The 25,131-nt window shown below is 44.5% G+C and overlaps 1 protein-coding gene across 4 annotated transcripts in view; it reads right to left on the bottom strand.

Moving 5' to 3' along the window:
* The window catches only part of Yeats2 (YEATS domain containing 2), a 100,077-nt gene extending 88,204 nt beyond the window's left edge, over positions 1 to 11,873 (bottom strand). For 3 of the 4 annotated variants that reach the window (XM_059277878.1, XM_059277881.1, XM_059277880.1), the window contains exon 1: positions 11,721 to 11,873. The gene's annotated coding sequence lies outside the window, so the exon portion shown is untranslated. Of the gene's footprint in view, positions 1 to 11,326; positions 11,503 to 11,720 lie in introns of those variants that run through there. The other variant, XM_059277879.1, reaches the window with a different exon arrangement.
* Between the last annotated feature and the right edge of the window lie 13,258 nt (positions 11,874 to 25,131).

The raw sequence follows: 25,131 nt of genomic DNA, 5'->3' as shown, positions 1-25,131 counted from the left end.
ACCGACGGCAGCTCACAACCATCTGAAACTCCAGTTTGAGAGGATCTGACTCCCTCTTCTGACCTCCACAGGCACCAGGCATGCATGTGGTTCACAGATGACACATACACTAAAATGAAACACATTCATAAATAAACAAAATTAAATATAACACAAAATTTAGTAGTTGTTGTTTTTCCCACAGTGCAATTTTGACATTCCCTGTGCTCAACAGCAACCAGAAGGTAGTCACTGCTGGAGTGGGCAACACAGACAGGGATGTTCCCAGCATTGTGACAACATCTGCTGGACAGTGTTCCTCTTCTCAACTGTTTCAAAACATGAGCCAGCTTAAGAAATATTGTACTGTTCAACAGAAACATAGTAGCAGTCACATAAAGATTTTTGAATTTTTTAGTAGACACATTTTAAGAAAAATAGGTAAAAGTAGTTGATCTTATCTAATCTAGTATATCCAAAATACTACCATCTCACTTAATAACCAACATAAACAATTCAGTACTGCGATTTCACACTGCTGTACTTTCCCCAGTCTTTGAGATCTGATTGTTGTGCATGCAAATCGCATCTTAATTTGCACTAGACATTTCAAAGACTCAGTTGGCAGGCTGGTGGCTGGTGGCTGCCTTAGTGGGCATTCTGAATCACTAATGAGCAAGTAAGAAAACAGGTGTGTGGGGGGGTGGGGGTTGGAACTCAATGGCAGAGCAAGGCAAAGGGGGACAGGAAGTGCAGAACATGTGGCTCCCTACAGTGATGACTTAAGAACACAGAGACTGATTCCTGAGTCCCAAACGGGTGCTCTACCACTAAGATGAACTTAGCCAAACACACACTATTTCTTGGGGTGTCTGTTTTAAACCAAGGCAAGTGTGGTGGAATATATCCATATACCTAACACTAAGGAGGTGGATCACCAGATCAAGGCCAGCCCAGGCAACACAATAAGACTCTGAATCAAAAAAGAAAAAATAAGGGGAGGGGGCTTAAAAACCATAACGATCTTAAGAACGTGAGGCTGGAATCCAGACTGCTCGGGTCTCGCAGATACTGACAGGTACCTGACTGGGACACTGCTGAGCCCCAGCCAGCAGACTCCCTGTGTCACATCTCACCTGGAAAGTGAGTTGACAGCAGAAAGGTCATCGTCCTCTCCCCCCCCCTCGCGTTCTCCACCCTGTCCCTTGAATCAAAACGCATCCCAAAAAGTGTAAGATGGCGCAGGAGACAGGCTCAGTGGCTAAGGTGCTGGCTGTTCTTCCACAAAACCAGGCTTCGAGTCCCAGTACCTGACCCACATGGTAGCTAACCAGTCTCTAACTCCAGTTCCAGAGGGGTCAGCGTCCTCCTCCCCTCCGGCCTCCACAGGCACTGCACAAACACACATGCCGGCAAAACACCCACACACATAAACAACACCAACCCTAAAAAATAAAGTCCAAGTGCCTCCCTCCTTCACCGTGTGAGAGAGACTCTCAGATGCTGGGGCCTCAACTCCCTGGGAGGACTCCACCCTGTCTGTCTGTCTATGGTGTTAATGACCTTTCAAATAAACTCCTTACTCCCCAGTAATCCCTCTCAGTGTCCTCTTGAACTGCCCACCCCAATCTAAGACCTAACAAAAGTAAACTGTTAACCCCAAACGACTTATTTTGTATGGAAATGCCTTAAAATACATGACAGTACAATTTACCCAGTTCATTTTTTCCACTCAAAAACTATTTTTTAAATTAAATGCCATGTTCATTTAAAGGTAAGACAAAAACATCAATTTAAAAGCACCTTAGCTCTTCATTTAGTCCTTACAGTAAGAACAAAACAAACACTGAAGGCCTGCTGTGGTGCCTCTAATTACAGCACTCGGGAGTGGAGACTTCAACGCCAGCCTCAGCTACATTATCAAGTTGGGGGGGGGCCAACCTAAGATTCAAACACCATGCGGGGCTGGAGAGATGGCTCAGCAGATAAGGGCCCTGCGGCTGGTCCACAGGACCTGAGTCTCATTCCAGCTCCCACATGGTGGCTTGCACTGTCTGTAGCTCCAGGTCCAGAGGATCTGAGGCCGTCTTCTGACCTCTACCAGCACCGGGGGGCCCCAAATAGTGCAGAGACATACAGACAAAACACTCATACATATAAAATAACAATAAAAATAAGAGTAAACAGAAAACCAAGAGAGAGGTGCTCCAGAGCACTGAATTAGCTTATTCCAGAGACAGTCATCTGATTCAGACCAGAGTGAGTCATTATATGACAGATACATAAATCCTGGATAACAATTTGTATTTTATAGAATTGCTGTCTTGGATAGTAACACTAAATTTTGAAATATTCAAAAAGCATGCCGCATGTATGAACATCCTACCATGTAAAGTTCGTTCAGAACCATGAGTTGCCTGCTATAATTTAGAACAGAAGTACTTTTGGAAGGTCTGGAATTTTTTTATTACTTTTTCAAAGTTAGTAAAAAGAGGGGCTAGGTAGGGACGCAGCTCAGTTGGCAGGGTGCTTGCCCAGCATGCATGAAGCTCTGGGTTCAACCTCCAGCAGTACATTCAAACAATCCAGCAGAGGGCAAACACTTGCAATCACAATACTCAAGTGAAGCGGCAAACACTTGCAATCACAATACTCAAGTGAAGGAAGGGCCATCCTGGGCTACACAGTGAGTTCAAGGCCAGCCTGGACTCCCTGAGAACCTGCCTCAAAAGACAGACATATAGTCAGAAAGTCTTTGGTTTGTGATTAGTCAATCTGAGAGTATCTTTGGTGATATAAAGAAAAAAACAACAAACCTAAAAAAAAAAAAATCAAGATGCCTAATTTATTTTTATTACGTATAAACGTGGTGGGGAGGAGTATAACCACATGAGTGCAGGTGCCTACGAGGCCAGAGGCTCTGGATCCTCCGGAGCTGGTTAACAGGCTGCCATGTGGGTGCTAGAAACTGAACCCAGGTCCCGTAGAAAAACAGCCAGTACTCTAACTGTTCAACAGTCTCTCCAGTCACTAATTTCTTACAAATAAGACCAAACAACAAGACCCAAAAATCAACTCGCAGAGGTCAGTAAATCCCAGCAGATCTTCAAACCTGTTCCTGAACCATACCATTTCCTCAATGGTCACCTAACTTCTGGAAGTGTGCCAAAAGCCCATGGCATTCTCTGTCAAGACAAGTCCAGGCGGAGTATCACCTTCACCTGTTCATAATGTGTAGTGTCCTCCCGCTTCCCAAATGATCACAAAAATAATCCTCCCTAGAAAGACGTGTGAAGAGGACAGGGAAGTTCACTGAAAACAGACCACTGTTGTTTTATTCTCTCTCCAAGGATAAAGTAAAACCACGCCTTTGCTGTACAAACTGAGGTGAGAAGGGAGACGTGAACAATCTAAGAGAGGACTGGTAAGGAAGAACCCACCATTGAGTTCATTTACACCCAGGTAATTTGCTAAATTGAGAACTCAGAATGAGCCGGGCAGTGGTGGCGCACACCTTTAATCCCAGCATTCGGGAGGCAGAGCCAGGTGGATCTCTGTGAGTTTGAGGCCAGCCTGGTCTACAAAGTGAGTTCCAGAACAGCCAGAGCTTCACAGAGAAACCCTGTCTCAAAAAAACAAAACAGCCGGGTGGTGGTGGCGCACACCTTTAATCCCAGCACTTGGGAGGCAGAGCCAGGTGGATCTCTGTGAGTTCGAGGCCAGCCTGGGCTACCAAGTGAGTTCCAGGAAAGGCGCAAAGCTACACAGAGAAACCCTGTCTCAAAAAAAAAAAAAAAAAAAAAAAAAACAAAACAAAACAACAACAAACAAAACCCCCAAAACCTTGGAATGAAGCTTCCCACATTTCATTTTAAAGTATATTTAAATTTCAGCTAAACATTAGGAGTTAGCAATTATCCTGCAGTTTTTAGAATAATTCAGGTCTGTTTCTGTTTAGCAAAAACCATAAATACTGTAGTAAATTACAGCCAAGGCTAGGCACATTTGCGGAGGCATATTCCCTTACATGGGAGTATAACTGTGTAATTAAGTATTGTTCTTCTTTTACATTTTGGATTTATGGAAAGGACATTCAAGCAGGTTTTTGCTTTGTCTTGTTTTTGAGCAAGGTCTCACTATGTAGCCCTAGCTGGTCTGGGACTCTGAAATCTGCCTGCCTTGGCATCCTGAGTGCTGGGATTAAAGGCATAAGACCCACAGTTCTTAGATACAAGTCAGCTCAACTCAGAAACAAAGTGTTTACTAATCCTAAACTTTCAATCAGTTGAAACTGGAAGGAATACTAAGATGGGGATGTAAATCTTTCATTCTCCTGGTTTGTCTGTGGGAGTGGATTTACTGAACCAAAATCAAATCACAAAAAAATGAAATGCTGGGACTAAAATAAAACCATTTCTGTCATCTATACCTCCAACTTAATTTCTTCCCACCATACCTCCAAAGAGTCAAGCCCAGGGCCTCACATGGCAGACTAAGTGTGTTATCACACATCTCTGGCCTCCAACTTAGTTTTTAATCTCACCAAAACAACATCACCATAGAAAGCAAATGTTGCCAATTTAAACTTAAAAAATAAATATAAAAATAATTATTTTCATAAACAATACCATGAAACAAACGTTACCACTTAAACCAATCCTGTTCATTTAAATATCAGGAACAAGTGAGTTCTGACAATGGTAACATTCATTTAGTGGTCTACACTTTTAAAATATAGAAAGTGCAGGGCAGAATGGCGCATGCCTGTAATCCTAGCTGTAGGAAGCAGAGGGCTGCTGAAAGTTCATGAACACTATATCTATAGTGTGAGCCCTAGGCCATGAAGAGACACACAGCAAGACCCTGTGTCGAAACCCAAAGCTAAACAAACAAAAACAAAAATATATTAATTACATAATACTGCCACAGGGGTCATTTATTTATTTGTTGAGACAGGAACTCTTTAAGTAGACCAGCCCAGCCTGGATTCTCAGAGACCTGCCTGCCTCCCAAGTGATGAGATTAAAGGTGTATCCTACCTCACCAAGCCCATTACCGGAAATTCTCATTTCAGGGAACACCTAGAACCCTAAAACCCATACCAAATCCTGCCATCTCACATGAAACGCAGCCAATTTTGAGGGCAAGGAGTGAATAAAACCTGATCCATTAAGGCTCCTAGAAAGATCTGCCACAAACGACACCAAGTACCTTGTCAGTAATTTTATATTCATGAGGGCATGTGAATCTTGGAACTAATGCAATGTGGGGATGGGATGGGACACAGCACAATATCCCCACCCCCCAAAGCAGGACTTTCCTAAGACCCAGGCAGTGATTCAACGCTCCTTCATCCTCCCTTCCACATTCTTCAGGCCGTGTGAACAAGACAACTGACACTCCTATAAGTAAGTATCGCAACAAGAAATCTACGACCCACTCCAGGAATCCACACAGAATGGAAAACTGGGGTGCCTAATCAATACTGACCCAAGCAACAAAGATGACTCTCAGTCTTTATGGCAAGAGAAAGGAACGGAACAGGGGTACACACTGAAGGATTCTCTTTCTTAAATCCCTCAATGGACAAATACATGCATAATCAGAGAAGAAACAACTTCTTTTTTTCTTTTTCAAGACAAGGTTTCTCTGTGTAGCCATGGCTGTCCTAGAACTCACAGGTTGGTCAGAGAAACTTGAATGCAGCCAGGGTGCGGCTGGTGGTGACTGACTTGGGAGAGTCTTTCAGGTGACCATGTCTTACATATTAGTAAGAATGTAAGTTACATGAAAAGCCAGCCAACTGTACACTTACACATCTGTGTTTCACTGTATGCAAACCATACCTGTTAAGAGAAGCATTATAAAAGACTTTTCTTATCACGTCACTACCTGTCTGCCTCACGCTAATGGCTTCCTACAACACTTGAGGGTCAAGTCACATGCTGTGACATCATCTGCAAACTTCCATGCCTTGGCCCCTTTCTATCCTTGATCTCAGATCCAGGCATGCTGCCCTTCTCTGTCCCTCAAATATTCTCACATGTTCTGGACTTCAGTATTTCTGGTTCCTTCTGCCTGAGAAGTTCATCCTCTGGGTCAGCGTTTATCAGATCCAAGCTCAAACACCCACCTCATCTGAGAAGGTCTTCCCTGAGCACCTCATCCAATATATCCTCCCCCACACTCGTTCTCCAAAATGTATGAAAATATTCAATAAACTGCTCAAAAACAGATAACTAAGCTGGGCAGTGGTGGCACATGCCTTTAATCCCAGCACTGGGGAGGCAGAGCCAGGTGGATCTCTGTGAGTTCGAGGCCAGCCTGGTCTACAGAGCGAGATCCAGGACAGGCACCAAAACTACACAGAGAAACCCTGTCTCGAAAAACCAAAAAAAAAAAAAAAAGCTAACTAAACTACCAGCCAAGGTAGAAACTCATCCAGCAAACATAGTAACACTCATAGTTCCTTTATAACATTTGCAAATCCATATCGTGTTCCATCCTAATAACACAACTAGAGAGCCTGGAGGCACAAGCCTTTAATCTTCTGAGGCAGAGTCGGACACAGCTGAGTTCAAGCTAACCTGGTCTAGAGTCAGGATAGCAAGGGATATATGGTGGGGCCGTGTCTTTAAAAAACACAAAACAAAACAAAATCAAAAACAACAACAATAAAATTGAGAGACCCACCCCCAACACCCCCCCCCCCACAGTGAGAAGCCCGTCCCAGCCTTCCAAGTGCTGAGGTTACAGGTGTGACCAACCACACCCAACTACCCTCGGCACAGGCGTGCTTTTACCACCATGTAACTAGCAGTTCCCTCTTATCCACACTTCTTATGCACAGGCCTTGCCTAGTGAAAACTAATTCTAGGGCTGCAGGACTGAAGTTCCCATGCCTAAACACACAATCCATCTTCCAATGGACTCAGATTTTACCTTGACCTTTACATTGTACTCCAACACTCTTCATCCTTCAAGAATCAAAGGAAAATCCAACTCACCAAGGTTGTAAACCCCAGCCTTATAAACTGCCCTCTAAGTTAGGCAGACCTTGAACTTATAATCCTCCTGTTTTAACCTAAACAGTTACAGGTGTGTAATGCCTAGCCAAAACCTGGGTGAATATTTATGTAATGCTAAGACAAGTGAAGCAAGGGTTCAAGGTCCTGTGCTGACTCTAGTGGCATATGATTCTAAGCCTAGCACTGAGAGGATCAGGGCAGGCTGATTGTGATGATCCTGAGTTCAAAGCCAGGCTGAGCTGCATAGCCAGACCCTGCTTCCAACACCCTCTCCCCTAGAGCCGGGTGGTCGTGACTCACAACTGAACCTCAGCACTGGGAAGGCAGGGAGAGAGAAAGGAGTGCCAAGAGTTCGAGGCCTGCCTGTCATACTTAGGGAACTCTAGGCCGGCCAGGCTACAGATATGAACCTGCCACACCCCCAACCCCTCAAAACACATGAATACAATTTGTAAGTCCACACAAACTCACCACCACCACTAACAACAAAAGCCAACTTTTTCCTCTTGTATGCTGCAAACGGAACCCAGGACCTTGTACAGCACTGTCCCCAAGCTCCACCTCCTGCTGTTTTCCTTGCCACACAGACCGGAGGCTGTGAAAACAACCCATTACATTCTTGTTTGTCTGCGAGGGAAAAGTCCGCTCACCCCATCCTCCAGCTCACCCCATCCTCCAACCGGCAGTAGTATGCAGACCGACATGGGGAGTGCATTAAAGACACAGTGGCCAATTTAAAGCAGAGGCAACCAACAGCTAAGAAAATCCAAAGTCCACAGTGGAGGGTGGGAGAGCTGGCTTAGCAGTTAAGAGCACTTGTTCTTTCAGAAGTCCCAGGATCGGGTCCCAGAACCCACATGATGGCTCACACCATCCCTAATTAATTCCAGAGGAATCCAAATGTCCTCTTCTGACCTCCATGGGCATCAGGAACTCATATGGTACACACAGAGAAACAAATGCTCATACACATAAAAAATAAATCTCAAAAAAAAAGGAATCCAGAAAAGAAAACCCCATAATGACAGGCTGGGGAGATGCAGATCATTTCCTGCATAACCATTAGGACCAGGAGTCATATTTGGACCCCAGCACACACATAACCTAGGTGTCCCACAAATGCCTGTAACTAGCTCTGAGGGATCTGACGTACTCTTCTGGCCTACAGGTGTACACAGCTGTGCACCCACATGCATACATTCACACACACAATAAGTAAAATAAATATTTTTTTAAATGCATGGTTGAATGAGAATAGTCAGTCCAAGTATTTCTGAGAATATCCCAGAGAGGAAATGAAATTTTCCCAAATGAGGGTAAGATATATCCTAGGTGGGCTGTACTCACAGAGCTATGATGTAAGTCTTAATTCTCTACACGTGCACACACAATTAGGCTCGTTAACGACCTAGAGCTTCACATATGCTATGCAACCGCTGTACTACAGAGCTCTACATCCCCCACCCATCCCCACACCACCCTGGACTTAGTACTTTACTCTGAGACATGGTTTTGCTAAGTTGCTCAGGCTGACCATGAACTTTTACTCTGTAGCTTTCTTTGAGCTAGTGATCTTCTGCTTTGAAAAAAAAAAAAAATCTACATGGGGATTCTTTTAAGTTTTTTTGTTTTGTTTTGTTTCTTTAAAATGTGTATGCATGTAGGTAAGTGTAATGCATGTGTGCCTCATACCCACAGAGGCCCAAAGAGGGCACTGGGTCCCCTGAACTTGGAGTTAAGGGTTGGTTGTAAGGAACCATGTGGGTGCTGGGAAGAAAACTCAGATCCCCTGCAAGAGCAGCAAGTGTTCTTAACCACTGAGCCATTTCTCCAGACTTAAAAAGATTTATTTTTATTTATGTGTACACATGTAAGCTGTGTGTATGTACATATGCATACGGGTGCCCTTGGAGGTCAGAAAAAATATAGGATCTCTCGGAGCTGGAGTTACAGACAGTTGTAAGCAGCCTGACATGGTGCTAGGAACTACCTTGGGACTTCTTCAAGAGCAGCAAGTGCTCTCAAATTGCTGAGCTAACTCTCCAGCTCCGTGATCCTCTGCTTTAAGCCTGCAAGTGGCTGGGGTTACAGACCTGCACCACCAAGTCTGGTTCTTCTTATAGTCTATAGCAAAAAACCATTATAGCTGGGCATGGTGACATACCTGTATCCCATCCCGTATGCAGAAGCGCCAGGCGTTGACGGCTACCATTGGCTATGTGAACTCAAGGCTCCTGTTCCAAATAACTAACGTACCAACCCAAAACAGTACAGCAAACTAGAGCATGCCAAATGATACACAGCAGACAGCACTTAAAACTGTAGGAAGCTGTACAGAGAAAGTTTCACGTGCTATTCCCAAGCCGTGTATAATCGCTAAAGAACATTTAACAATGAATCAGAAAACAAAAAATAAAAAGGCTGGAGGCGTACTTCAGCCTTGTGACTGCCTAGCACAGAAAAAGCCCTGGGTTTCATCTCCAAGCATGAAGACAATGTCCTCCTGACAGAACAGGATGATGGAGCTCAGTGGCTAAGAGCATTGGTTGCTCTTTCACAGAACCCATCCAGGTCCGATTCCCATGGTGGCTCATAACAGTCTGTACCTCCAGTTCCAGAGGCTCTGACATGCTCTTCTAGCCTCTGTGCATGCATCGTGATTGTGGTGCAGGCACACATGAAGGCAAAAACACTCGGACACTTAAAATTAAATGTTTTTAAATTGTTCAAAAAATGTGAAAATACACCAGTAACCAAAAAGGGCTGGGGATAAACCTCAGGGGAAAGTGTATCTGCAGGCATGTCTGGGTACGCAGCATCAGGTGGACGTCAGAGAACAACTTAGGGGAGTCCGTTCTCTTTCTACCATGTGGGTCCTGGCCATGGAACTAAGACCATCTTACCAGTCCAAAACGATCAATTCCTACTCTAGGAACTTAAAAGCCCTCTTGGTTTCCAGAGAGGAAATACAATTTTGTTTCTCCTCTGTCCTTTGATTAATCTTTTAACTCTGAGTTTTATGCTGTCACATGTAAACTGTTTTCTCAACATACTGACTGCAACAAATAAGTACCTCAAATTTATTTCATTCAAAATAGAACTCAAGAACCCCCATCTCAATAAATGGTATGGTTATCGATCTATAATCTCAATAAAAGGTATGGTTATCTATCTCTTCCGTTGCTCAAAACAGCAATTTAAAAAAAAGCAATGCAGGGCACGTTGGCAAAGCCTATAATCCTAGCACTCTGGAGCTGGGGCAGAACGATCCAGAGTTCAAGGCCAACCTGGGCTACATATTGAGTTTGAAGTCTGCCTGAGCTACACAAGACCCTATTTCAAAACAAAAGCAAAAACAAAAGCAAAATACCACGCGCGCGCGTACACACACACACACACACACACACACACACACACACACACCCTAAAAAGAAAAGACAAATCAAAAAGCAGCCCTCAGCATGTGGTGCCTGCAAGACCAGGCTCTTAGCGGTTGAGAAGGCTAAAGAAAAGAGTTCAAAGCCAACCTGGGCCACATGGGACCTCCCCCTTTCCCTTGCCAATCCATTTCCAAGTCTTGCTAATTCTCTCTCCAAAATACCTTCTTATCTTTTCACTCTGTCCACTTCCAGCTGCATCCTTGACTCCCCGCTAGCTGGATTGCGTTACTATCTTCCAAAACCTTTACATAAGCTTCCCATAAAAAGTAAAAGTCAGCGGGGTGTGGTGGTGCAAGCCTTTAGTCCCAGTACTAAGGAGGCAGAGGCAAGTGACTCTCTGAGTTCAAAGACAGCCTGGTCTACAGAGCGAGTTCCGGGACACCCAGGACTACACAGAGAAAACCCTGTCTCAAACCAACAACAAAAATTACAACAGTTAAGGCACCCACCCCCTCACCTGTTCTGTTCTGGTCCTACCTTTAAGCCTACACAAACAAATATATACACTCATAGTAATTATTTCTGGACATTGAAACTTTCTTCTTTTTTCCCTGTCTTCCTTTTTAAATTTTTTTCTAGGATGAATACTTGCTACGTTTTAAGGGCAACGATACTGCTGAATATATGTAGTATTACGTTATATTTTACGTTAATGAGAAAATGAAATTTTTAAAAGTGGGTTACTTCAGTAATTAAGAAGTGTGCCTAGAAGAACATACTAGCAAGATCAAAACTAGTTAAGATGTGAGCGAGCTGCAGACAGGACATAGCATTTTTCTATTTAAACATAAATCCATGCATAATGGAGATGAGCTCCAAGCCTTATTGTCTTCTGCAATCTGGCTACAGCCCACCGAGCCGTCCCCGTGGAGTCCTCACTTTCCGAAGCTTCCACCGCGACCCAGCCCCGTCGTCGCACGCCCTCGGGCAGACGCCTCTCAGACCTCCCGCAGCCACGCACGGCGGATTCCTTCGGGCAAATCCAAACTGGCCGAGGCGACCTCGTCTCAGGACCACCCGCAGGTCACCGCGCAGGCTCAGCCGCCGCGGCTGCACGGGAGCCCCGTTCTGAGGCTGCGCGGCGGGAAGGACCCTCCCCACGCCCGACCTCGCACCCCCGCGGACCCCCGGGGGCGCCCAGCCGCCCGCGCGCGCCGAAGCGGGGGTCGCCCGCGCGCCCGCGGTGGGGGGGGGGAGGGGCGCACGTGCCCGCGCCAGACAATGCCCCGCACGCGGCGCGACGCGCGCCCGCGCCCGCGCCCGCGACACTCACCCTTCCTGGTGCGTCCGGCTGCAGCGCGACCCCGCGGAGGAACCCGGAACCCCCACGCGGGAGGAAGGCGCGAAGGGTCTGAGCTCGTGGAGCCGCCGCGCGAGGCCCGGGAGCCGCCCGCGCGGAAGCTCACAACACTGCAGCCCGTCCGCCCGCCCGCCGGCCGCGCGGCTCCGCCCCGCACGTCAGCTCGGGGGGCGGTGCGGCACGGCGCGGGCACGCGCGGCGGGGGGCGGGGCCTGGGCTGGCGCGGCCCCGGCGGGCGGCAGGAGCTGCCCCTGAACTCTGACCCCGGGCTACGTCGCACCCCGAGGGGATCGACCCCCCGGTCGTGAGCTCGTCCTCCGCGGTCTCCACGCTGAAAGTTTGGGAGACGACGGGTTCTCTCGTAGTCATGGCAATAGTAACTATGGTGACCGTACGGCCCAGCGTGGTACCATCTTGCCTCCGCTGGGACAGGGGTGTGCGTAGCAGCAGGAGCCTGGATGGTAGTGGGTGTGTGGAGTCTGGGGGCTGCGGCAGGAGCATCGCAACTGCAAAGCCAAGCTGGCCTAGCGACACTGTGAATGCAAGGCCCGGTCTCCAAGTGAAAATTGCTCAGGGCAATGCCGTGGGTCCAGCACCATAAAACAGAGAGAGACAGAGACAGAGACAGAGAGAGGAAGGAGAAAGAGCGAGCAAGGAGAGAGAGAGAGAGGAAAGAGCAAGGAGAGAGAAAGTGAAAGAAAGGAGAGAGGGGGAGAGAGCAGAGAGAGAGAGATCGAGGAGAGAGAGGGAGCGGAGAGTTTGAGAGAGAGAAGCAGAGACAGGAGGAAGGAATTAATCATTAGGAACCCATTTTAACTTTTTTTTTTCTTTTTTTTTGGTTTTTCGAGACAAGGTTTCTCTTTGTAGCTTTGCGCCTTTTCCTGGATCTCGCTCTGTAGACCAGGCTGGCCTCGAACTCACAAAGATCCACCTGCCTCTGCCTCCCGAGTGCTGGGATTAAAGGCGTGCGCCACCACCGCCCAGCAAGGAACCCATTTTACTAGATGGCAAAAACTGGGGGTGTGGTGCCTCCCCAGATACTGGGTAGGCTGAAATCAACAAGGAAAGGAAACCAATGAGGAGGGAAGGTTTATAAATGTTGAAAACTTAATGTGGACCGCAGCGAATGAGTGACAAGCCATCGGCCTGGGCTTTCCCTGTAAAGTCGCTTGCGAGTGGCCATCATGTCCTGAGCCACCCACCCAAACCTTCCTGTTACTTCTGCCCGACAGCACCCTCTCGGCTGTCCAGGGAGGTGCCTCTGCCCTCCCCGGCTCTTCCTCACTGATATATACATATTTGCCACATGAGCTGGGTACTGAGTTGTATTATATTTTACATATATGTTGTCAATCTTTTTATGCATTTTATGTTTAATATGAAATATTTTAAGAATTATTCCTATATCCCTAGTAACAAGCCCAGTCATGGGCCAGGGTCGTGGCCTTAACCTTTGATCCTAGCATTTGGGAGGCAGAGGCAGGTGGATCTCTTGAGTTCAAGGCCAGCCTGGTCTACATAATGAGTTCCAGGATAGCCAGAGCTAAATAATGACACCTGTCTTAAAACAAGTCCACTCATGACACATAGTATAAACTCAAAAACTGTGAATGCGCGGCAGTTGTGGCATTTACCTTTAATCCCAGCTCTTGGCAGGCAGAGGCAGGTGGATCGGTAAGTTCGAAGCCAGCCTGGTTCCAGGACAGCCAGGACTGTTACATACTGAAACCCTGTCTTGAAACAAACAAACAAAACACAAAAAAAACTGTGAAAAGTGACAAAAAAATTAGAGACATTTTTATCTTACCCTGACCTCCTGATGTTAAAGTTTATCAGGAGTGAAATTAGATTAACTATTTTCTCAAGAATGTTTATTGCTTTTCTATTGTTCTGAAACTCTGTTCCAGGCACGTTAATTGTGCACTGAGGATACAGACGTACACATTAGCCCTGATAAAAATTTACACCCTAGTATTATTTTATCCTTTGAGACAGGATCTTGATTTGTAGCCAGGTTGGCCTTGAGCTCACACTCAGCTCACACTCATGCTGTCTAGCCCCCCAAATGCTAGGGTTATAAGCACGTGCAGCAGCCTCAGCAGAATTATCATTTGACAGGGAAACTAGATCTAATCTAAATTTAGGCCAAGAAACGCTTCCTTGAGCGTGAAATGAATAGGCATTTGGAAGATAAAAATTAAGTTCATAGGGTAGGTGTATGCAACTGAATGCATGTGTGAGGTCCTAGGTTTAATCCTTAGCACCATGACATCAATTTCATGAAATTTGAATGAGAATGGCTCCCATTGGCTCATATTGGAATGCTTGGTCACGACTTGGTGGAACTGTTCTGGAAAGGATTAGGAGGTGTGGCCTTGTTTGAAGGAGGTGTGTCACTGAGTGTGGGCTTTGAGGTTTCAAAAGTCCAGGCCAGGCTCAGTCCCTTTCTCTCTCTCTGCCTCCAACTTTTGAATACGATGTAAGCTCTCAGGTACTGCTCCAGTGCCAGTCTGCCCTGCTTTTTGCTTTGCTTCTCGACGTGATGGTCACGGACTTACCCTCTGCAACTATAAGCAAGTACATAATTTTTTTTGTTTTGTTTTGTTTTGTTTTCTGTTTTTAGCTGAGGACTGAACCCAGGTCTTTGTGCTTGCTAGGCAAGCACTCTGCCACTGAGCTAAATCCCCAACCCTGCAAGCCCATAATTAAATGCTTTCTTCTATAAATTGCCGTGGTCATGGTGTCTCTTCACAGCAATAGAACAGTGACTGAGACATGGAGAAAAAGGTTAAGGTAAGGTCAGGATGAGTATGTTGGAGTTAATTCACACCTTGGTCAAACTCCAAGGCAAGCACATAGAAATATCTAAGTGCCTGGGAAGCTAGAAGCCCACCTCCATTGGTCTAGTTGGAAAGCTGCCTAGTACAGACGTCCCAGCAGTGATTGGGAGACGGGGGAGTCTGTGATGGAGCTGCTGCTCTTGATTGCTTGCAGATGGCACGTCAGAAACCCAGATTTTGGAGAGAATGTGGTAGTGCACGCCTATAACCCCAGCACTTGGAAGGCAGAGGCAGTAGGATCAGGATTCAAGATAATCCTCAGACCACCATATGGTGGTCTGAGGACTCAAACAACAAGAGGCATCCATATTTTTTCTGAAAAGAGCATTGTATGGCCCTTCTCCCTGCCTTCTGGCTCTTGCATTCTTCTGTGATGCTACCTGAGCTGTAGAGGGAGTGGTCTGAATGTCCTCTTTGGACTGAGTGCTCGGTCCCCACATCACTCTCAGCACCTGGAACAGCCATGATTCTGTTTGTGTTCCTCACTGTTCACTGCAAGACAAGTTTCTCTGATTAAGCCAGTGTCATTCGTCTGTGAGTATAAACATGAATGTTTAGAAGGCCGTTTGGTACCATGTCAATTCAGCTACACAACAGGAAGTTCCCCCGTAGGGCTCATATCCTCTCCAGCCATGGTTTTGGACTGACTTTACAGTACCAGGTACGTTTCCTTTTGCCAATCCAAAAACATTTGGCTACCCCCTATAATGGCAAACCTTGGTTGTCAACTTGACTATATCTGGAATCAACTGAAACCCAAGCAGCTGGCCATCCAGATGAAGGATTTTCTTAGTTGGATTATTTGAGGTGGGAAGACCCACCCTAAATCTGGGCTGCACCCGGTGGCAGACCATATAAAAGGACACGGAAGAAGGAAGCTTTTGTCTTTTGCTGCTTGCCCTTACTTTCACTGACAAGTTTACCTGTCCTGTTACTGAGGCCTTCCTTCACTGGTATTCGAACCTACTTCTTTCAGATTCTAACATAGTCTAAAGGCCCTCAGCTCTTTAAGAATCCTCTGGTACTTCAGCACCAGATTGGGACTGCTGAAATATCCATTCCTGGGGACTGAATAACCACCAGATTCTTGGCCTTTGTGCTGGGAGACAGCCATTGTTGAGATACCCAGACCATAGCTTATAAGCCACTCTATTGAATCTCTTACACACACACACACACACACACACACACACACACACACACACACCTCAGTTCTGTTCCTTTATCAAACCCTGGCTAATACACACCTGTGACAATCATGCCACTCTTGCTCCAGTAGGCACATCTTTCCTGGCAGGTTGGTAGTGTGAGTCCTAAGGTTCAGAGACATGTAAGGCCATCAGTGCCTTTTTCTCCCAGTGTCCTGCATAGCACATTCCAGCACTATGAAAATTGGCCAGCAGGGAGGAAACTTTCAGCTCAGTTAAAAACCTTGATTTCTCTATATCTAGTATCCAAAGTGTATAGTATATTCAGCAATAGGGTCTGAGTGGCAGTGGTGCACACCTTTAATCCCAGCTCTTGGGAGGCAGAGGCAGGCAGATCTCTACGAGTTCGAGGCCAGCCTGGTCTACAGAGTGAGTTCCAGGACAGCCAGGACTACACAGAGAAACCCTGTCTTGAACAAAACAAAACAAAAAAACCCTTTTCACTCCAAGAATTTACCCCGTCTCTGCTTACATATCACTTATGCTCTTCTAGCTCCCTAACTCCCTTGGAATGAGTCCATTTCAGTGTTCTGGCCTCTACAGGTACCCCAAGTTAAACATACAAATCTAAAGATCAAAGCCAAATTCACATGTAAGAGAGAACACACAGTATCTGTCTTTTGGGATCTGAGTTACCTCACTCACTTAGTATAATTTTTTTCTAGTTCTATCCAGTTATCTTCAGACTTTATAGTTTTATTTTTCTTGATAGCTGGATGAAATTCCACTGTGTATATCAACCACTTTTTCATTATTCTTCTGTTGATGGACATCTGGGCTGATGTCATTTCCTTGTTATTGGGAACAGTGCAGCAATAAAGATGGATGTACAACTCTCTCTGTGGTAGGATCTAGAGTCCTTTGGGTATGCCCAGGAGTGGTGCAGCTGGGCCATATGGTAGTTCTAGTCCTAGTTCTAACGTTTTGAAAAATCCCAACACTGATTTCCGTAGTGGTTGTACCAGTTTGCATTCCCACTGACAGTGAAGACGTGTTTCCCTTCCCCCACAAACTCACCAACATCTGTTGTAATCTGACATTTACATATTATCCATTCTGACTGGGTTGAGAGACTCAAAGTGGTTCTATTTATGTGTTTATTCTAGGTGTATGCATACCATTGCACATGCATGGAGGTCAGAGAATAACTTGCCAGAGTCAGTTCTCTCCTTGTATGATTTGTGGTCCCGGGGATTGAACTTGGTTCTTCAGGTTTTGCAGCAAGCACCTTTTACCACCAGGCCATCTCATAGGTCCTCAAAGTTGTTTTAATTGCATTTCCCTGTTAGCTAATGATGTGAAACACCTTCTAAAGTGTTTATTAGCTGTTAGTATTTCTTGTTTTAAGAGCCCTCTATTCATTCCCAAAGCACAGTTCTTGGTTAGTTGTTTTTTTTTTTTAATTGTCGTTTTGATGTTTAGGTTTTTAAATTCTTTTTATATTCTAGATATTAATCCTTGATTAGATTTCTATTTTTTCCCATTATGTAGACGCACTTTCACTCACCTGACAGCTCTTGCTGTGCAGGAACTTGAACTCCTTAGGTCCCCTTTGCCAGTTGTTGGTATTTCCTGAGGACTGGAGTTCTAGTCAGGAAGTCCTTACTTATGCTAATTTTTTTTTTTTTTTTTTAAAGATTTATTTTTACTTACTATGTATACAGTGTTCTGTCTGCATATACACCTGCAGGCCAGAAGAGGGCACCAGATTTCATTACGGATGGTTGTGAGCCACCATGTGGTTGCTGGGAATTGAACTCAGGACCTCTGGAAGAACAGGCAGTGCTCTTAACCGCTGAGCCATCTCTCCAGCCCTTATGCTAATATTTTGTCTGCACTCCCTGCTTCTTCCTTGAGCTATTTCAGAATTTCAGGTTATATGTTGAGGTCCTTAACTCATTTGGAGTTGATTGTTTGCAGGCTCAGAGACAGGATCTAGTTTCACTTTTGGCCATGTGGACACCCAGTTTAGTACCATTCACTGAAGATGGTGTCTTCTCCAGGATGTGCTTCTGCCTTTTTGTAAAGAATCAGGCAGCCCTAGTTGCATAGCCTTACTTCTAATCTATTCCACCGACCCAAGTATTCCTTGGGATCTGCAGGGGTTGTTGTGCATCTATATACATTTTTTATTTTTTATTTTTCTGTTTCTTTGAAGAATGTCACTGGAATTTTTTTTTAGTTTATTTTTATTTCATGTGCATTGGTGTTTTTGCCTGCATGTATGTCTGTGTAAGGGTGCCAGATCCTTTGGAACTGGAGTTACATGTTGAATCCTCTGGAACTGGAGTTACAGACAGTTGTGAGCTGCCCTGTGGGTGCTGGGAATTGAACCTGGGTCCTTTGGAAGAGCAACCAGTGCTCTTAACTGGTGAGCTGTCTCTCCAGCTCCGGTCACTGGAATTTTTATTGGCATTGAACTTGTTGTTTTTGGTAGGATGGTGTGCTGGCTAGTTTTATGTCAACATGATACAAGCTAGAGTCATTTTCGAGGAGGGACCCTTAATTGAAAAAAAAAAAAAAATGCCCCTACCAGATTCGTCTATGGGCAAGCCTATCTGCTGTAGGATATGCTATGAATACATGCTGTTCCCATTGGTTAATAAATAAAGCTGCATTGGCCTATGGCAGGGCAGGATGGAGCCAGGTAGGAAAATCCAGGAGAGATAATGAGAGGAGAAATGGAGGGAAACAACGAACTGCCATCCAAAGAGCAACATGTAATAGGATGCAGGTAAAGCCACGGAACATGTGGCCTTACATAGATAGATAGACAGGGGTTAATTTAAGAGGAAAGAGCTAGCTTGCAAGAAGACTGCCATAGGCCATACAGTTGGTAATTAATATAAGCCTCTCAGTGATTATTTTATAAGTGGCCACTGGCCCACAGGGCTGGGTGGGACGGCAGAAACTTCCGGCTACACCCATCATGCATTTTCTTGATGATTGATGTAGGAGGGCCCAGCTCACTGTGGGTGGTGCCATTCCTGGACTGGTGGTTCTGCGGGGTGATGTAAGAAGCAGGCCATTGGGAGTAAGCCAGAAGCAGCACCCCTTCATGGCCTCTGCATTTGTTCTTGTCTCTAAGTACCCGTCCTTTTTCTTTCTTTCTTTTCTTTCTTTTTAATTTTTTCAAAGAGAAGGTCTCTGTTTAGTTCTGGCTGTCTTGGCACTCTATATGTACACCAGGCTGGCCCCTGACTCACAAAGATCCTCCAGCTTCTGCCTCTGTAGTGCTGGGATTAAAGGCTGCACCACCATGATTGACTCAGGTACCTGCCTTGTCCTCTCTCAGTGATGGACTGTGATGTGGGGTTAGCTAAAATAAACCCTCTCCTCCCCAACTTCCTTTTGGTCATTGTGTTTTATCACAGCAATAAGACCCTAAGACAGATGACCATGTTCACCATATCAATTTTTCTGATACACAAACATATAGGACTTTCTACATTCTAGTGTCTTCCTCTCTTCAGGATTTTAAAATTTTCACTACAAAGGTTACTTCCAGGCATATATGTGATTTTTGTTGTTGTTTGTTTAGTTGCTTAGTTGATTTTTTGAGGCTATGATGAGTGGGATTTCCCTGCTTTGTTTCATACAAGGTCTGTCTTTGGTATATAGGAAGGTGTCTTAGTCAGGGTTACAATTGTTGTTGTGAAATGCCATGGCTTCATCAGCAACTGTGTACTCAAGGCAGAAGTTATGCCCTGGGTGGAGAGTCCAGAGACCTCTCTCCACTTTGCCTGGACAGCATGTGTATGAGTGATATAAGCATGCAGCAGGGTGGAAGGCCCAGGGAACAGCAGGGGCTCCAGAGACCTCTAACCTGTCTTGGTCAGGTTCTTGTTGGCAGGAAAAGTAAGCTGGGGGGTTTATCCAGGCTGTGTACTTGTGAGGCAGAAGAGTGGTGTCTCTGTGTGTGTGTGTGTGTGTGTGTGTGTGTGTGTGTGTGTGTGTGTGAAAATTTGCTGATTTTACACCATGGATGGAAAATATCCAAAGACTAGAGGCGTTGGAGGGCTGGCTCAGTGGTTAAGAGCACTTGCTACTTTTACAGTACCCACATGGTTGCTCATAACCATCCACAACTCAAGTTTCAGGGGATCCAACATACTCACTCAGTGTCTATGAGCACCATGCACACACATGGCACAGAAGTATATGTTCTTTAAAAATTTTTTTTACCATCATGCAAAAATGAGTCTTTTTTAGAAAATCTATTTCTAATTTATGGCAAATTTTACTTTCAGAACTAAATCCATAGAACAACAATACATTCTATTTTACCATTAATTTCTGCAAGCCACAAGAATACATTATAGAGATTCAGCTGTACATATTAAAGCTATACCTAGAAAGGTCAAGGAATTTTTCTAGAGGGAAGCCATTTATCAAGGAATATTTGGTGTTATTCAGCTTTTAATATTCAGCTGTTTCTTGCTATGATTTTCTTGTGAGCTCATATACTACTAGGCCATATGACAAACAGTTTAAGCTTCTCAGACCTACTGCTGACCAACTAGGTAACACCCCTGCAGGGCCTAGGAGACAGGTGGGCTGTAGATGCATAGCTTTGTTTCTTGTGCAAATGAAGCTCAGACTTTCTTGCCTTTAGGCCTAGTAGCACTGCAGAGCTATTGACTCAGGACAATAGGGCTTTTTACATAACCAGGTGCAGTAAAGACTGGAGCAGAATTCCTGGTCTGAGCAGAGTTGTGTGGCCAGTGGAAGAGAGGACAAGGCAGAGTTTCTGTAGATGGTAGGGCAGAGTCGCATGGCTGGAGAAGAGGAGAACAAGGCAGATCTTTTGTAGAGAATAAGGATTGGGTGAGGTCAAGAGAGTAGGAAGAGAAGAAATGAGCATGGACAGAGGAACTGAAGACGAAGATGAGATCGAAAGCATAGGAGCTTACTAAAACTATGGGAGGACAGGAAAAGAAGGGACAGAAGGAACTGAGTGTCAGGATGGAACTGAAGCTGTGTAGATAGAAGTTTGTTATAGAGAAATAAAGTAAACGGACGTAAGAAACTAATGTACATCCATAGACAGCAGGAAACAGTATGGAGAAAACTATTCCCACCTTCCCAAGAGGGGTGTGGGAGGCCTTTCGTTATTTGATGGGTTATGGATGTTTGTTATCATTTAGGGAAATATATTGATACAAATTTAAAGTTACTTTTATTGTACTGTATATTGTATTGACTTTTGTATATTGATAGAGATTTAAGGTAATTTTTGTTATAATATACTGTATATGTTTCTACTCTTGTTTAAAGAATTTTTTATATTGATAAAAATTTAAGGTTATTTTTGTTACAATATATTGTATATATGTTTCTACTCTTGTTTAAGGTATTATACCTATGCAGTTCATTTAAAAATGTAAAGTTCTAGTTTTTGAAAGCTATTATAAACTATATAGGACAATCAAGAAACACAGGTCAGTAGTTAGTTATTTATAACAATCAAATTTATAGGGGTTGGAGAGATGGCTCAGCGGTTAAGAGCACTGGCTGCTCTTCCAAAGACCCAGGTTAAATTCCCAGCGCCCACATTGCATCTCAAAACTAATTCTAGTTCCAGGAGATCCGACACCCTTACACAGACATATATGTGGGCAGAACACCAATTTACATTGAAATAAATAAATAATTAAAAAACAATAAAATCTATAGATATATGTTAGATATGTTTTCTAGGTCAAATGGATATATTTTAGATAGATGGTCTTCAAATACTCCAAAGACCTATAGAATATGGCATTTAAAATGTTTTGTTAATTTAAAGTTTTTTTTATGACAATGAGATACATCTGCTCCTGACAGTACCAATCTACTTCAGAGAAGACAATGGACATTGAAGAAACTCCTTATAGAGTTTGCTTTCATTCTGGCAAGGTTAGCCACTGGGCAAAGAAACTATTCTTGCCTTTGACTGCTTGACTATGTGCTGTCCAGACTGGATGTGCAGGACACATAGGGAAAAAAAAGACTGTTGAGCTTTGCCAAAACAAGGCAGAACAGTCCTTCAAAATTACTGATTCACAGAAGAGTCTGCCAGATATTCTGCAGGATACAGAGGAAAGTGACTGATGAATTTTGCCAATAAAAGGCAGGATAGTCCTTCAAATTTCCTGCTTCATTAAAAAGTCTGCCAGATACTCTAGGCCTATAGGCTGAAAAAGGATGCCCCAACGTTACAGAGGAACTCTGGGTGACATAGGCAGCCAAATGTCTCTGTTGTCAGATAATATTACATCCTTCTGGGTCTTTGAGGGAGTTGAAGACTAGATAGTTATTGTTGCAGTTTTTCTTAATTATGATAGTAAGTTAGGTGTAAAACTTTGGATTCACTAAAATAGGATAAATAATGCATTATTTTCTTTGAATATGCTAACTGCAAATGGACAGAATATTGTAAATGTAATTCCTATTTGATAATTATTTTTGTTGTATGTAGTTAGCTACTATGTTAAAATTAAAACCTTTATTTTTATTTAGACAAAAAGGAGGAAATGTTGGGGAATATTGTTTTAAGGTATGTTACTTTTGTTTATGTTGCATTTGTTTAACTCTGTGAAGCTGTGTTACTTTGTCTAAAACACCCGATGGTCTGATAAAGAACTGAACAGCCAATAGCAAGGCAGGAGAAAGGATAGGCAGGGCTGCCAGGCAGAGAGAATAGAAGGAGAAATCTGGGAGGAGAGGAAGATCTAGGAATGAGAGAGGAAGAGTAAAGAGAGTAAACAAACCACAGGTGAGGACGAGGGGAAGGGGAACTTCCACGTACCCTGAACCTTCAGGACCAGAACAGGCCAGGGTGGAGTTCAGGAGTCTGAGGGAATTAATCACAAGGGCCCATGCAACCTCCCCTCCTCACAAACCAGAACCCACCCAACAGGAGCTGCACAGACCACTGCTCCCACTCACCCCTTCCCTACACAGCCCCAGGTGGAGCCTGCTAAGAACAGAAGGATCTGAGAACTTGACCTGTTAACTGAGCAGCTGCGCCAGCAATCCACTCCATAAGCACTCTTCATTTCTTATTTGTGCATTTTATCTCATGAGGGTTTTGCTTTTCATCATCACTCAGTTCCATGTCTTTTGACCTAAAGTCACTCTTTACTACTAACCTGTATCTCATTTACTTCTTTTACTTCTCCTACTTTTCTGTTTTCATCCTTATCTCACCCCCCACCCCCAACCACCCTTCTTTTCTCCCTCTCCCTCTCTCTCTCTCTCTCTCTCTCTCTCTCTCTCTCTCTCTCTCTCTTTTTTTTCCTCCGAGAAAGGGCTTCACTATGTAGCCCTGACCTGGAACTCGCTATGAAGACAAAGCTGACTTGAAAGTCAGAGGTCTCCATGCCTCCCAAGTGCTGGGATGAAGGTATGTGCCATCGTGCTCAGCCAAGTACTTTTTAATGTGAAGTCGCATTATAATCCCAGTACAACAACAGGGGGTGACTTCAATACTACACTCTCACCAATTAATATGTCTTCCCAACAAAACCCAGAAATAAATTAACTGAAAGCACAAACTTGAATATCTGGAGAATATTCCACCTAAACACTGCAGACTTTATTTTATTTATTTATTTATTTATTTTTATTTATGTGTGTTTTTTGAGACAAGGTTCCTCCGTGTAGTTTTGGTGCCTGTCCTGGAACTCGCTTTGTAGCCCAGGCTGGCCTCGAACTCACAGAGATCAGCCTGCCTCTGCCTCCCGAGTGCGAGTGCTGGCATTAAAAGCATGCGCCACCCCCCAACCCTGGCTCAGACTATTTATTTTAAAGACAGGGTCTCATCATGTAACTCTGGCTGGTTTGGAACTAGCTATGCACACCAGGCTGGCCTTGAAGTCACAGACATCTGCCTGGCTTTGCCTCCCGAATGATAGGATTAAAGGCGTGTGCCACCATGTCTGGCACTACCAGCTTTTTACCAGATTTAAAGCACCAAGTGGGTATTCCCTCCATTATGGTGGGCCTCAGAGCCAACCAGGAAGCAGGTGATGACTCCTGGACAGTCATGCTACTATGACATCATGTGTATCTCCTTTGGCAGGACAGTATACAGCATCTGGGGTCCACTGCTGTGTTCCATTTTTGATGCCCCCCCCCCAGCTTTTGTGAGCAGAGTTGCAATGCACACGGATGTGGGAGTATTTGTGGCAGGGTACAGAGTCCTTTGGGTATATGCTTAGGAGTGGTATAGCTGGACCACGCTATAGTTCTAGTTTTATTTATTTATTGCCTGGAACTCATAGAAATCTGCCTACCTGCTTCCGCCTCTGGGTGCTGGGATTGAAGTTGTGTGCCTCCACACTCAGCTCTTGTTGGATACTGGATAGGTAATTTAGACTTAATTGGTTGGGTAGCTTATACAGAATAAATCTTATTCTGCTCACGGCTTTAAAGGTTGAAGACCAGTTAGCCCTTATGAGGGAGGGGGCTCTGCCTTGATTACAGCATAGATGGTGTGTGTCATGGTGGGGAATGCATGAGAGCTGAGAATCACAGAAAGCCAGAGATGGAGCTGAGAGCTAAGCATAACCTTTTCTTGTGAGAACCGACCTATTCAATCCCTTACAAGGGCAGTGACACATAATTACCTGCCTTTCACTAGACTCTGTTTTTTAAAAAAAAGATTCAAAACTTTATTTTTAAAAATTGCCTTTGTTACAACTTAAAAAATTTGGGAAAGCTTCTTTTACCTTATCCAAACAGTTAATAAACATGTACAGAAGGGCAAACTAACTTAAAAACATTAAAAAAGTAAAAGCTATCTTTCCCCATTTATCCAACTTCTATGTTCTGTAAAACAGGTAAGAGGGAAAATGATCTCATAGAAGTTAGGCAGGATTCTGCCCACAAAGCAGCCAGTCCCTAGAAACAACTCTCAAGAGCCAGTGTTCCAAACAGTTTACAGTATTTCCTTTAGTACGAATGGGCAAACCAAACATAAGGAACCCTCCTACATGAATGGGCTTCATGGCTTCAGATGGCAAAGGAGAGGAATACTGGGACAGGGTAGAAGCCTTCATTTCTGAAAAATTCTACTACTCAAGGGTTGGGAGTTGGTTCCTTGCAGGCTCACATGTGTAACCCAAGTTCCAGGAGATCCAGTACCCTTCCTGCCCCCCCCCCCCCATGGTACTAGGCTGACTGTTAAGTCACCACCCATGCCTTTGGGTGGGTCTGTGTTGTGCTTTCTGAGTGCCTTTCTTTTAAACCTCCTAGGAAGGCTGTATTAACATGTCTTTATTAAACCCAGCTCTGCTTCCTATGAACAGCTCCTCAACACCACTACACTGGGGACCGTGCTCAACACATATC

This window comes from Peromyscus eremicus, chromosome 12 (genome assembly GCF_949786415.1).
Source record: "Peromyscus eremicus chromosome 12, PerEre_H2_v1, whole genome shotgun sequence".
In the NCBI taxonomy this organism is placed as follows: domain Eukaryota; kingdom Metazoa; phylum Chordata; class Mammalia; order Rodentia; family Cricetidae; genus Peromyscus; species Peromyscus eremicus.
The sequence above is the reverse complement of the archived record's forward strand: the minus strand, read 5'-3'. Positions and strand labels throughout refer to the sequence as shown.